We start from the raw sequence: 13,495 nt of genomic DNA, 5'->3' as shown, positions 1-13,495 counted from the left end.
CTCCCCAAGGGGTGAAAATTTATTCATGGGGAGGGTGGAAAAACATTTAAATATTACCATGGTTTGTATCTCCTCAAAGGATCACAGTACTTAAACATATTTATTGTATATTGGTGGTATTAAAATTTCATGGTGGGGGATGAGAAGGTAGGTAGTGAGTAAGAAAAAAAAAAAACAAAAACAATAAAAGCTCTTTGGAAGGACATTAATGAGCCAAAGGTTGGGAAAGACTAACTTAAACCGTGGTTTTTATTGCAGGGTGTTAAAAGCTGATAGAGAGCTGGCTTCAATGGCTGAAATGTGAATCTGGCTTGTGTATTGAAATGCCGATTCCAGGACTCCCACCTCCTAGGATACCGATTCAGAATTCCATATGAGTAGAGCCCAGGAATCTGCATTTTAAATAAACTGACTAATTACTTCTCACTCCCTCCCCTAACCAGTTAAAAAATACAGGGATCTGAGCCAGGATTCAGAGGCAATAATATCCTAATGGTGGTATGAATTTGAAAGGAGAAGAAACAGTGGGAAAGCACCAGAATCCTATAAGTAGAATTTGGGAGTATGGATCTCATTTGCCAAACCTTAGAGAGGACAACCCATCACTCTTCATAAAAGAAGAAAGACAGAGGCAGAGGGAGCTCTGGCAATGTTGCTATAGTTGTTTCAGCTTGAAACATTGGGGGCCTCTGTAAATTGGAAAGGAGGAGTGAATCCACTGGCAGACACTGGTCTTCATGGGGGGCCCAGCGAGATTAGTTCTACATAAACCATGATCGTGCCAGCATGAAGTTCCTCATTCCCCTAGCAAATTCTACTCTGTACTAAGCACTGCCTAAGTTCTGGAATTCTACAATACCCATCAAAAACTCCTCAAAGAAAAAGCATTTATAGAGATTGCCTGTGAGACCTACAATCGATCCATGTATCCACCCCTCAATGAAGATGACCCATCATCTCTTATACCCTTACCCCTACCATCATCCCCTTTCATTTGGGCTGCTGAAAAAGCAAGTCAGAATTACTCACCACCAGTAGCAAGAAGAGGGGACTCAATTATTAGGTGTGTTTTATTAGCCTTGTTCTTACTTCCACTTTATGTCCTTAAATAGAAAGTAAACCCAGGCCCCTGCATTTATGACTCTTCAAGGGACTCATAAATGAGATTAAGGCATTATGTTACCTGCAAATAACCAGCTGAGCAGGGATTAGTTATCTGATTGACCCATTCTAGCTTAGGGCAAAACTGCAAAGAAACAGATATTAAATAGATAAATTCTAAAGAAAATGGCATGGGGAGGGGCAGAGCAGGAATAGTTATAGGTCAAGAGAACCATATTCTAACCGCTTCTTACCCACATTATAGCATTAGGTGTATTGGCTAACAGTTTCTTAAGCCAAGCAGTGTTTCCACTAAATTGGTTCAAGGATAGGCACTTAACCCCAACTCATCCAGTGAGGGGAAAAAAAGGAGACATTTCCCAAAGTTTTGGGGGAAGAAAGAATCTTCCTTTCTTTCACTTGACTTGGTAGTGATTGGATATGAGATTTGGAGCCAAAGCAGCCATCCAGCTGCTCACAGAAAGTTCCTTGCCTTTCTATGTTGTCTTACTCAGGTTGCTCTTCCCTAACTCTAATGTGGGGAGCATTCCTTATATCTAGTGGATAAATCTGTCCACTCCTGGGGTTCAGTCAGCAGGCTTATTTACCTCAAACTAAACTATTTCTTTTAACTTAGCCTTCATCTGTAATAAAGGACAGAAGGTAAAATCCTTGCCTTAACATAGTAAGTTGGAACTAAACAGTTCAGTTACAGGATAGCTTATCAGGAGACTGATGGATTAATTGGTGAGTAGCTAGCTGGCTGACAGTTCTGGCATTCCAATTTGTGACCAAAATCTTTCCTGACACCACCTCATTGAGAATGATCAATTCAAAATTTTGTGGCTGGCTGGGACTGGATAGTCACAGCAGCTCCAGACTCTCCCAGCTACTTGATACCTGCTTTTTCATACTGATTAAAGTATATTGACCAGAGAATCCTGGAGATATAGAGACCCACCCCTCACCTCCCCATTTTCCTAGATGGGGTTATCTGAAGTTATCTTACTTGGGTTTGACCTCCCTTCCACATTCTCCCTCCCCTTGAAACTTGAGAAAGAGGGCTGGACAGAGAACTGACCCCAATCTCTAATCCTGCATGTCACAAGTCATGCTATAACAGGATTTTTATCATAGCTCCCTTAGTTCTCAGTTTCTTTACTTTCTCAATGTGCTTCAGAACCTAGGTAATGAAAAGAATATTTATTGGGTACCTGAAGAAGCTAAGAAAATGTTGATTTTTAGTTGTGATTGAAGCCAAGCAGGTTAATCTTAACCAAAACTTGTGGAAACATGGGCAGTTAAAGCTCATAACTACTTTATGAAGAACTTCCTGTCCAGGTTGATTCTTTGGAAGCCATTATTTTTTCACATCCCTTCTTGAAACTGAAATGGAAGTTTATCTTTTCAAATGGAACCCCTTCCTGGGACAAGGAGACATAAATGAGAAATCACCAATAGTAACATGGCAGTACAATGATAGGTTGAGTTTCCTAAACATAAGAGCATGGGAATTCCCATGCTGAAGAGTATGAGGTAGTTACAAAAGGAAGGGCCCAGTTGCCTGATGTCAGTGATTCTCAACCTTGGGGGTACAGCTCAGGTAAGTGTAAGCAATGTCTACAGAAAATTGAGATGTAGCTCTAGGAAAGATGAGCACCCAACTTTTCAGACCAGAGAAGAGCCAAGGGGTGGAGGGGAAGAGCAGGAACATGTTCTTGGTAGGAAGGGTATAACTGGGGGAAACTCCCCCTCTCAGTATCAGCTCATCTTCCCCCATTAAACTACAAGAGCAATGACGATGATGTCACTCCTTCAGCTCCTCAAGCCAGCCAGATGCGTAGGTCCAGCTCCAACATGAAGGCATAGCTTTAGCCTCTGCCATCTTAAATTCATGCTTACATTCTTGGCCCTGAGAGATGCATAGGGGAAAGGGGAATTAGCACTTTGGCATATGTTAGGGTCAATGGTCTTACTAATGTCCAATGAGATGGCTCTAGGGCACTGCTGGGAGTCACTGCTCTGAGTGACATAGCTCTTAAAAGGTTATGGATAGACCCTAAAACTCTCAACTTCCTTAAATAATCCCATTATAAAACCATCAGTCCATGAACTTATCTAAACCCTTTTGGATCTGTTCATTTTTCCAGACTACATCTGGCAGATTTTCTTTGCCGCCTCCTGCTAAGAGTTAATTTTTTTTTCCTTTTAACTATCCCAATGATCATGCCTCCTGAAAAGAGATTTCAAATTTAAAAGCTCAGCTGAATTGGAATGGCATTTGTATGTTTTTGCAAAGTGATTTCTTTTTTTCTGTTTAAACAACTAGCGCCATTTCCTCATGAATTCAATGGCCAGACTTAAAAGAACTTGCAGCTAAAATGAAGGCAAATTGATCTCCTTGCAAAGAAAATGGTTTCTCCTTCCAGGTACTCAAAATGCTTTTTTTAAAGGAAAGAATAGTACAGGATACCTTCTCATTTCAGAACTAAATGAGACAACGTATTTCACAAGGTGTCTGCATCCAAAATACTTTTGCAAGCATAAGATAAACATATTTCACAAGACACACAAAAAAGCACCAACCAAAAGGAAAAAAAATTGATAAATTTTGGTTATTTTAGAATCAAGAACTTCTGAGACGTCATTAAGAAAGGCAAAAGATTGGGGACGCCTGGGTGGCTCAGTCGGTTAAGCGTCTGCCTTCAGCTCAGGTCATGATCCCAGGGTCCTGGGATCGAGTCCCGCATCGGGCTCCCTGCTCCGCGGGGAGCCTGCTTCTCTCTCTGCCTCTGCCTCTCTATCTCTCATGAATAAATAAATAAAATCTTAAAAAAAAAAAAAAAAAAAGAAAGGCTAAAGATTGTATTATTGTGGCTCCGAACAGGTCTGTCCCCTTCACGGGCAATGCTTCTCTTTCCCCACCCCATGGATGACAAGCTTAGCTCTGGGCCATGCTTAGTCAAGGAAATGTGAGTGCAAGTGTCTCTCGTAGGCAGAGGTTCTAAGAGTCATCACGTGATTCGTCATTCTCCCTCTTCCTTCTACTATGACACAAGCAATGTCCCAGATGGAGGTTGCTCCAACCACCTGGGTCCCATCACAGAGCACAGGTGAACCACAGCGACACTGTCTTCATCAGCTCGAGCTACCACAACAGGTACCATAGGCTGTGTGGCTTCAAAAACAAACATTTATCTCTCGCCGTTCTGGGGGCTGGGAAGTCCAAGATCAAGGTGATGGCATATTCAGTGTCTGGTGATAGCTTCCTCCCTTGTTTGCAGATGGCTGTCTTCTGATTGTATCCTCACATGACAGAGAAAGAGAGAGAGAGAGAGACTAAGCTCTGGTCTCTTCATTTTCTTGTAAGGTCACAAAGTCCATCATGATGGTTTAACCCTCATGACCTCAACCAAACTTAATTACCTCCCCAAGGCCCATTTCCAAATACCATCACACTAGAGATTAGGGCTTCAACATATGTATTGGGGGGGGGGGCACAAACATTCAGTCCATAGCAGACCCATAACATGGACAACTCATTCTTGGTAAACCACTGAAATTTTAGAGGTATTTGTTAGCAAGACATAACTCGGATTATTCTGACTGATACATAGAACTAGCAAGCAACCTGGAAATGAAAAGACCTCAGCAATGGTGCAGATTCTCATGCAATATGCTTTCCAGAAGCTGCAGTCCCTCCCTTCATTTACATGTTGAAATGCACGCACATACAAAGAGATAATGTGCCATTGCTGATAAACAGACACCACTGCTAAGTTAAGCTTTCCCCGGAAGATAATAATGATAATAATACCCAAGAAGAGAAAAATTTATATAAAATGACAGCCACGATTCGATCTTGCTTAAAAACGCCTCTGCTTTAAAGAGCTTGTCATAGCCCCTCTGCAAGCAAGCTGAGAAATTTCAATTAAACCACCTTTCTTGCTCCCATATCTGAAAATGGTCTGTGACTGCCACATAAAGCCACAGTCTGCTTTTTCATCTGGGTCTGTCACTTAAAACAGTTGCCAGACACACCTGACACATCTTCTTGAATATCCAGTGTTCGCCACCAGCACCACAACATAAAACAGCTAAGAAAAGAGATTTTCATCACTGGTCCTCCCAGACAAGCTTAATAGAGGTTGAAAGAAATGCTCACGGGCTCCATTTTTAACTAGCTTGAACTCTGTGAGATTGCTGGCAAAAACTTGATCAAATCGAACCTTCCAAGGCTGCGGCTCGGTCACATCAGGCCAACATGGAAAGGCTTTTGTTTCAGCCGCGTCCAGGCCTTATCACTTCATTCTGTCACTCATACTTCTCAGTCCACCCACAAATCCTCCAGGATTTATTGCAGATGTAGCCAGCTTGCTGGAAATAATGGTACACGCAAAGAGGCTAGTTGGCTATCGACTCCAAGCTCGGCAATACCAATGGGAAATTGTGTGCACAAAAGGTGCGCTGGGGTGACAAATGAGGAGAGGGCTGGCCCATTGAAGATGCTGGGACTTAGGCAAAGCTGACACACTAATACCACGCCACTAGCTTTATCTGATTACATTCTGGGGCTGGGGACTCCCCACACCCACCCGCACATTTTTAAGAAAGACACAGGTTGCTTTCTTTGGTGTGCAGTGTACCATGAAATGGTAATCTCGAGAATTATTACATTTATATAAACCATGAAGTGTGTTTATGTCCCACAAAAAAAACAACTTTCATATCCACAATAAATTTGTCTTTACGTTGTTAACTAGAGCAAAATGTAAAAGTTAGAAGAAGGCATTAAATTACGACAAAGGGAATTAACGCAATTTTTACCAAAAACAAGTCACTTCCTGGCCTTATCTTAAACATGTTTCTCTTGGACTCGGGTCAGACTCAATTTAGGGAAACATTCAGAACAACAATTCCATTCTTCATCCACATTTTTGCAAAAAAAAAAAAAATGTGTGTGCATTTTCCCACTTGAAGCTTCGAGCAGGGCCATTTTGAGGTAACTTCTTGGGTTCATGTGTGCTATTTTTACTCAGTGTGTTCTCACCAAAAGCAGGTGGCAATCCCGGGTTCTGGGCGATGTAAAATGGGCTTAGTGTTTGCTCCTCATTAGAAAAGCCCTCAGCCCTTCGAGTGAGGAAGAATTATGCTCATGGACAGAGTTTGTCCCTTTTTTCTAATCTCCTCATTTTCATAGAAACAAAGGGAAATTCTTTTTATCTGAGTCCCAGTGGACTGTTAATGGTTCCAACGGATTTAGTCAAGATGGACTGCTTTTCCTTCCCATTTCCTTTCCACAGTGCTTTTCCTCAAGTTTGGTAAAAAGCAGAGTAAAATGGATAAATGACGACATTTGAGGATCATTAATGCAACTCCCTAATGTGGTTTTGGGGTGAGAGGTTATGGACAGAATGTGAAATGTTGAAATGTTCAAAAATGAACTTTCTTCAGAATGTACTCAATACATCTATTTTATGGAATGACACATCTTCAACTATCTGTCATAAGATCTATTTGACTGGGCAGCCTATTTACCTCAGTCAGAAATACAAGAAGTCCTTAAAATTTCAGTGGCTGGTAATTTATTCATTTCACTAGGTGGAATGATACCCATTATGTATCCATATATCCGTTTTATGTCTTCATTGTAACATGGACTAAGAGACATAACAGAGAACAGAACAGACTCCTGCTTTGGTATTTAGAGTATATTATAATTCATTAGAAAGCCATGTATGTAAGCACCTCTCCAGCAAAGCCTCTTTCTCTGGTCTCCATTCGTTAGCTTATGTCACGCAGTCCTTAGGACACAGGATTAATAAAAGATGATTTGCAAGCCAATAAAATTCTACCAGTGTCATCCATTCTTAAAATGCCCTGAATCTGACTCATACCCACAGAACAGCCAGTAGTGAGTCACAGAATTGGGACCGTTTTTCAAAGGAGAGGTCTCGGAAGGCAATCTTTGGAGAAACTCTCGTTCCTGAAATTACCTCTCCGCAGATTGGAGGGGCTCAACATTTCCCTGGTCCCTGATGATCCCTTTGCGTGGCTCTGCCTTGTCTTGCATGACCAGGCAACCCTGTGGGGCTAGCTCAGTCTGTTCAGTAACCACACTCCCAGATGCCGATGGAAAGAAGTGTTTTCTCTGTTTTTGATTTTTAGTGTTCATCCTCCAAACAGTTTCTTTGCCAATGAGATGAAATTTTGCTTTTATCAAAGAACAGCCTCCATACACTTGTTTAATGAGAAAAAATGAACAAGTGTACTCCAAAACTCCAGCAGAATCCTGCCCCACTCTGTAAAAGCCACCCCTTCCTGGTGTCTCATCTCTCTCTTCTGGATTTCTAAACTTCTATCTGAAAATATCTAGCAGACTACTAGGCCCTCCACCTAGAGGCTATGCTTCCCAGCCTCTCTTGCAAGTGGAATGTGAGTAGAATGAATGTGTAAAAAGAATACTTCTTACCTTTCACTCTTTCTTCTTTTTCACTCTTCGTTAATAGCTCTATTGAGGAAATTCTATAATTACCATAGAATAAAATTCATCCATTTGGTATTCAGCTTGTTGAATTTTTTTTTTTTTAAAGATTTTATTTATTTATTTGAGAGAGAGAATGAGAGACAGAGAGCATGAGAGGGAGGAGGGTCAGAGGGAGAAGCAGACTCCCCGCCGAGCAGGGAGCCCGATGCGGGACTCGATCCCGGGACTCCAGGATCATGACCTGAGCCGAAGGCAGTCGCTTAACCGACTGAGCCACCCAGGCGCCCCAGCTTGTTGAATTTTGATAGTTTTACACACTCATGTAAACTCTACCATAACTCCGATAAAGAACATTTCCATCACGCCCAAAAGATCCTTCATATTCTTTGTAAACAATCCACTCCTTCAAACTTTGGCCCAAGAGATCTGCTTTTTATATAGTTTTTTCCTTTTCTAGAATTGTGTGTCAATGGTGTCATACAATATATAGTCTTTTGTGTTTGATTTTTTTACTTCACACGCAGTTTTGAGATTTATCCTTGTGGTTGTGTGCATTAACAATGTAGTGTTTTCTATTGGAAAGTGCTTCATAGTATGGATATACCAGAGTTTACTTATTTGTTTACCAGTTAATGGACATTTGGTTGTTTCCAGGTTTTTGCTTCTATGAATAATGCTATGAAAATTTGCATACACTCTTTGTATGGACATTTAGATATTTCTCTTAGATAATATTTAAGAATGAGAGTGCCAGGTTATGTGGAAAGAACATGTTCAACTTTATAAGGAAATTGGTAAACTCTTTTAAAAATGACTGTAGCATTATGTATTCTTACCAGCAACATATGACAGCTGTGGTTGTTCACCAACACTTGGTACTGTCTGTCATCTTACTCTAAAATTATAATATAGTGTCTCTTATTGTAGTTTTAATTTAACATTTTCCTGACAACTGGGCATCTTTTCATTGGCCTATTGGTCATCCATATATCTTCTTTTGGGAATGTCTGTTTAAATTTTTTGCCCATTTTTTATTGGGACATTTGTCTTATTTATTTTAAACAATTATTTTTATATTTTGGAGATAAGCTGTGGCAGCCAGCCTCCAAGATGGCCTCCAATGTTCCCTGCTTCCTTGTGTAATCCCTTCCTACCTTGTATCAGGGTTGGTCTGTAAGAGCAATAGCATATGGCAGAAGTGATGGTATGTTTCGTAGTCATTGTGGCTGTCATAACAAATACTATAGACTGAATGACTTAAACAACAGAAATTTGTTCTCCCAAAGTTCTAAAGGCTGGAAGCCTGAGGTTAAGATGCCACCATAGTCAGATTCTGGCAAGTGTTTTCATCCTGACATGTAGATGGTTGCCTTGTGGTGCATAAGTGTGAAGAGAAAGAGAGATCTTTCCTTTTGCAATGGTTTATAGCTTTAAGTGTTTAGGTAAAAGAAAAGAGTATTTGACCTGAGCCTTTTTTAAACATAATTTCAATATCATTCTTACTCACCAAATTTAATAATTATTCCTTAATAACATCAAATAACTGACCAGTGTTCATATTTATTTGATTGTTTTATAAGTGTGCTTTTTTTTAATAGTATATCCCTTTGCAACCATCAATTTATTCTCTGTGTTTATAGGTCTGATTATGCTTTTTGTTTGTTTATTCATTTGTTTTGTTTTTTAGATTCCATATGAGTGAAATCATATGGTATTTGTCTTTCTCTCTCTGATTTATTTCATTTAACATAATACCCTCTATGTCCATCCATATTGTAGCAAATGGTAAGAGCTCACCCTTTTTAATGGCTGAGTAATATTCCATTATATATAAATACACACACACACACACACCACATCTTCTTTATCCTTTCATCTGTTGATGGAAACTTGGGGTGCTTCCATATCTAGTCTAGGCTATTGTTAATAACACTGCAAGAAACACAGGTGTGCATATATCTTTTCAAATTAATGTTTTCATTTTCTTTGGGAAAATTAGTAGACTAAGAGTAGACTAAAGTTACACAACTGGTAAATTATAATACTTGAAGTTGGTCCCATGCAGTTTGACCTAGGAGCTTATACAGTAGTTCCCCCGATGCATGGTTTTGTTTTCCACAGTATCAGTTACCTACAGGCAACTATGGTCTAGAAGGAGTTGATCTCCTTCTGACATATTGCCAGAAGGTCAATAGTAGCCTAACACTACGTTACAATGACTGCAACATTTACCTTGCTTCATCTCCTTACATAGGTATTTTATCATCTCACACCATCACAAGAATGATGAATACAGTACAATAAGATATTTTGAGAGCATTACAATATATTATAATTGTTCTATTTTATTATTTATTATTATCAATTATTATTATTTATTTTATTATTAATTATTGTTAATCTCTTCCTATGCTTAATTTATAAATTAAACTTTATTATAGGTATGTATGTATAGGAAAAAACAGCATATGTGCTGTTTTTACATATATATATTAGTATCATATATATTAGTATTTGTACTAGTATTGATGTCAACATTATATATATATATATATATATATATAATATATATAGGTTTGGCACTATCCGCTATTTCAGGCATCCAACATCCATCACCCATTGGAGGTCTTGGAACATATCCCCCACACATGAGGGGGGTCTGCTGCACTCTGAACAATTGCACCTGAGCTGCCATGCCTGGATGCTTAGATTTTAGAATATTAGTTCTCCTTGAGCTCACAGAGTATAAATACAAGAATCACATTGTATAGTCTATTGGTATATTGTGATCTCTCTCTTTTTCTTTTTGTCTCTCTCTTTTCCTTTTGTCTCATAGTGATGACTTAGGGGATATTTTAGATGCTTCATGAAAACTTGTTGAATGACATCTAACTTTGCAGGGGAGAAACCGTGGCATGTAACAATGATCTAAATATCCCCTTTTCCAAAATACTGACAAGTGCAGTTTCCACTGACTATGTCCCGCTTCATTTCGGCAGTAACAGCTCAATCCTCCCCCACACACAAAGGTCCAGTTTATCTAGCATGTGGCGTTCTATATTTAACAAAGTAGGCCGACAAGCTGTTACTCAAAAAAATGTATCCCAAGTAATAAGATTGCTGATGTAAAAACATATCAAAATCAAACCCACAGGAGAGCAGATTGTCCTCAGGCAAGACATCTTAAGATGAAACGTCTACTACCTTTGTTGTATGGAAACAACTGTCATCATAAAGGGACACCCTTGAAAACCCCAAGACCCTTGCTCTCACTGACTCCCCTGAAATGCTTGTTCACTCTTCCTGTTGTGTCTCTTCAAGGCTGAACACTGGAGAGGAGTTCTGTTCATGCCACCCTCCCCACCCCCCATCCTCATCACTACCCTAATCTCTCTACTCATCTCTCCAGGACCACACTTCACTGAACCTGCCAAAAAAGTTCCCTTCTCCATTGGGGGCTCCCCCATGTTCCCCAAGAATGACTCTATGATTCAAAGTTCTCAACCAAGAATCTTTTCTACACCCCAAGATCAATACTCTGCCATGACAGTTCATATGATTCAGTAAAATGATTCTCAATAAATATTTATTGCAAGGAAGAGAAAGAATCAATCTTTCCCTAGAACAAAAAGAAATTTCAGTGAAGGGAAGCATGAAGTGGGAAAAAAATAAACCTTTCTTGAGCCCCTATTTGTGCCAAAACATTGTTCTAGATGTTTTATTATATTAATATTAATGCCAATTCCAATTTTAATGCTAACGAATGCTGACACTGATACTGATAATAATGTTGACATCAATACTAGTACAAATACTGATACTATCTACCAGTACCAATACTAAGGCAAAGACTGATACTGGTACTGGTACTGATCAAAATTTCTCAGGTTTTTTCCCACATGGATGGAACTCCATAAGAGTAACACTCCTGGCCTCTTACCCCCTTTCTTACCTATTCCTCTCCATGAAGAAGAAATGAGTAGCTTAATGCATGAGTAACAGCCACTGATCAATTAAAACACTGTAATCCCTGAAGATTTATTCTCTTTTCATCTCTCTCTATCCAAGCACTGCCCACAAAAAGCAGTAATCCTGGATAAGAGTGTCTGTAGGACCCAGTGTCCTTGAGGTCCTTCTTAAAGGCTTGGATTTTGAGGGCTGGTGGCACAGAGAGCAAGCCAGCGCATTTGCCTAGGTAAGCACCCCCTCTAGCCCTCTGAGAGAGGAGGTAACAAAGATTGTTTGTTTTTTCATGCTACCTGTTATGGAATGAATTGTGTCCCACTCCAAAATCATGTTGCAGTCCTAACCTCTAGGACCTCAGAATATAACTATATTTGGAGATAATGTCTTTAAAGAGGTGATTAAGTTAAATGAAGTCATTAGGGAGGCTGCAAATCCAATATGATTGGTGTCCTTGTAAGAAGAAGAAATTTGGGCACAAACATGCATACACTCAGAGGAAAGATCATGTGAAACACAGAAAAAAGACAGCCAACTACAAGCCAAGGAGAAAGAGGAGAAACCAACCCTACCAACATCTTTATCTTGGACTTCCAGCCTCTAGAACTGAAATAAATTTCTGTTGTTTAATTAAGCCACTTAGTCTGGTACTTTGTTATGGCAGCCCTAACAAACGAATACACCAACCACCATACCAAAGTGGTAAAAATCGTGTTGAATTGCTCTCTTGATGGGCGACTTCTCCCAGTTGTGTTTAAGTTCACAGATCATGAGCTCTTGGTGACGAGCATAGATGCACTGCCATCCTGACAAAGAAACCAAGACAATTTTCTCTGTGTTCCCTCCTTCCTTCTGATCTGAGCATCTGCTACATGGGCTTTGGCAACACTAATATTTGATTCTAGAAACATGATTCTTTCTGAGGTAATAACTGCTCTTACATTTATACTAAACAACAACAACAAACTACCCACTATTATTTCAATTTCCCTTGGATTCGAACTTACCCCCTATGGGTGGCTCCTCTGTCTAGAACACTCACCTCCAGAACCCAGTTGTCTTGGGTTAAATATCACTTCCTCGAAGATGCCTGCTCCAACCTCCAAGATGTTATTAGGCACCTCTGTTAAACATTCTTATTGCACCTTACATTTTCCTTCATGAGCATTATGACAATTGGAATTAAGTCCTTATTAAATGTGATTGATTTTAAAATGTCTGTTTCCCTCCCGGGAAACCATAACCTTCATAACATCATGGACTATGCTTTCTTCTTCCACTTGTATCCCTAAGACCTAGCCTAGTTCCCAGCACATAGTAGGTCCTCAAGACATATTTGTTAAATGCATGAATAAACCAATCCTACCAGGTAAAAGATAGATATCTCCAATATTCTCTCAGACTCAGTTTACTCAAGCCTCAAAAATTCTAGTAAGAGCAGAATTTCCACGACATCTTAGGGAAGAGCTCAGAGGTGACTTCATTTAGGGTAGCAAGGTAATACATACACAGGATACCCAGTTAAATGTGAATCTCAGATAAGCAACAAATAATGTTTTAGTCTAAGCTTGTCCCAAATATTGCATAATTATTTGTCACTTACCTAAATTTTATATTTAACTGGGCATCCTGTGTTTTTAATTACTAAATCTATATTCAGAGGATCATGTTAACAGGAAATTTAAATAAGCCAACAAGAGAGGTGAAAATTGCCGACTCCTTGAGAATAGGAACCAGGAGACTTACCTTAGTATCTGCCCCACCCATTCTCACACACACATACACACGTGTGCGCACACACATACCCTGTGTGTGCCCAGCACAGTGCTTGACCCAGAGGCACCAATATTGACTGTTGACCTGAACTAAAGTTTTAAAATTTCACTAAGTATCTCCATCCACAAAGGACCATGACAGGAAAATGCTGCTAAAATGAATGAGTAA

The sequence above is a fragment of the Mirounga angustirostris genome, unplaced genomic scaffold, assembly GCF_029215605.1.
Source record: "Mirounga angustirostris isolate CCGP_5_RB_7025 unplaced genomic scaffold, mMirAng1.0.hap1 SCAF_5, whole genome shotgun sequence".
Taxonomy (NCBI): domain Eukaryota; kingdom Metazoa; phylum Chordata; class Mammalia; order Carnivora; family Phocidae; genus Mirounga; species Mirounga angustirostris.
The sequence above is the reverse complement of the archived record's forward strand: the minus strand, read 5'-3'. Positions refer to the sequence as shown.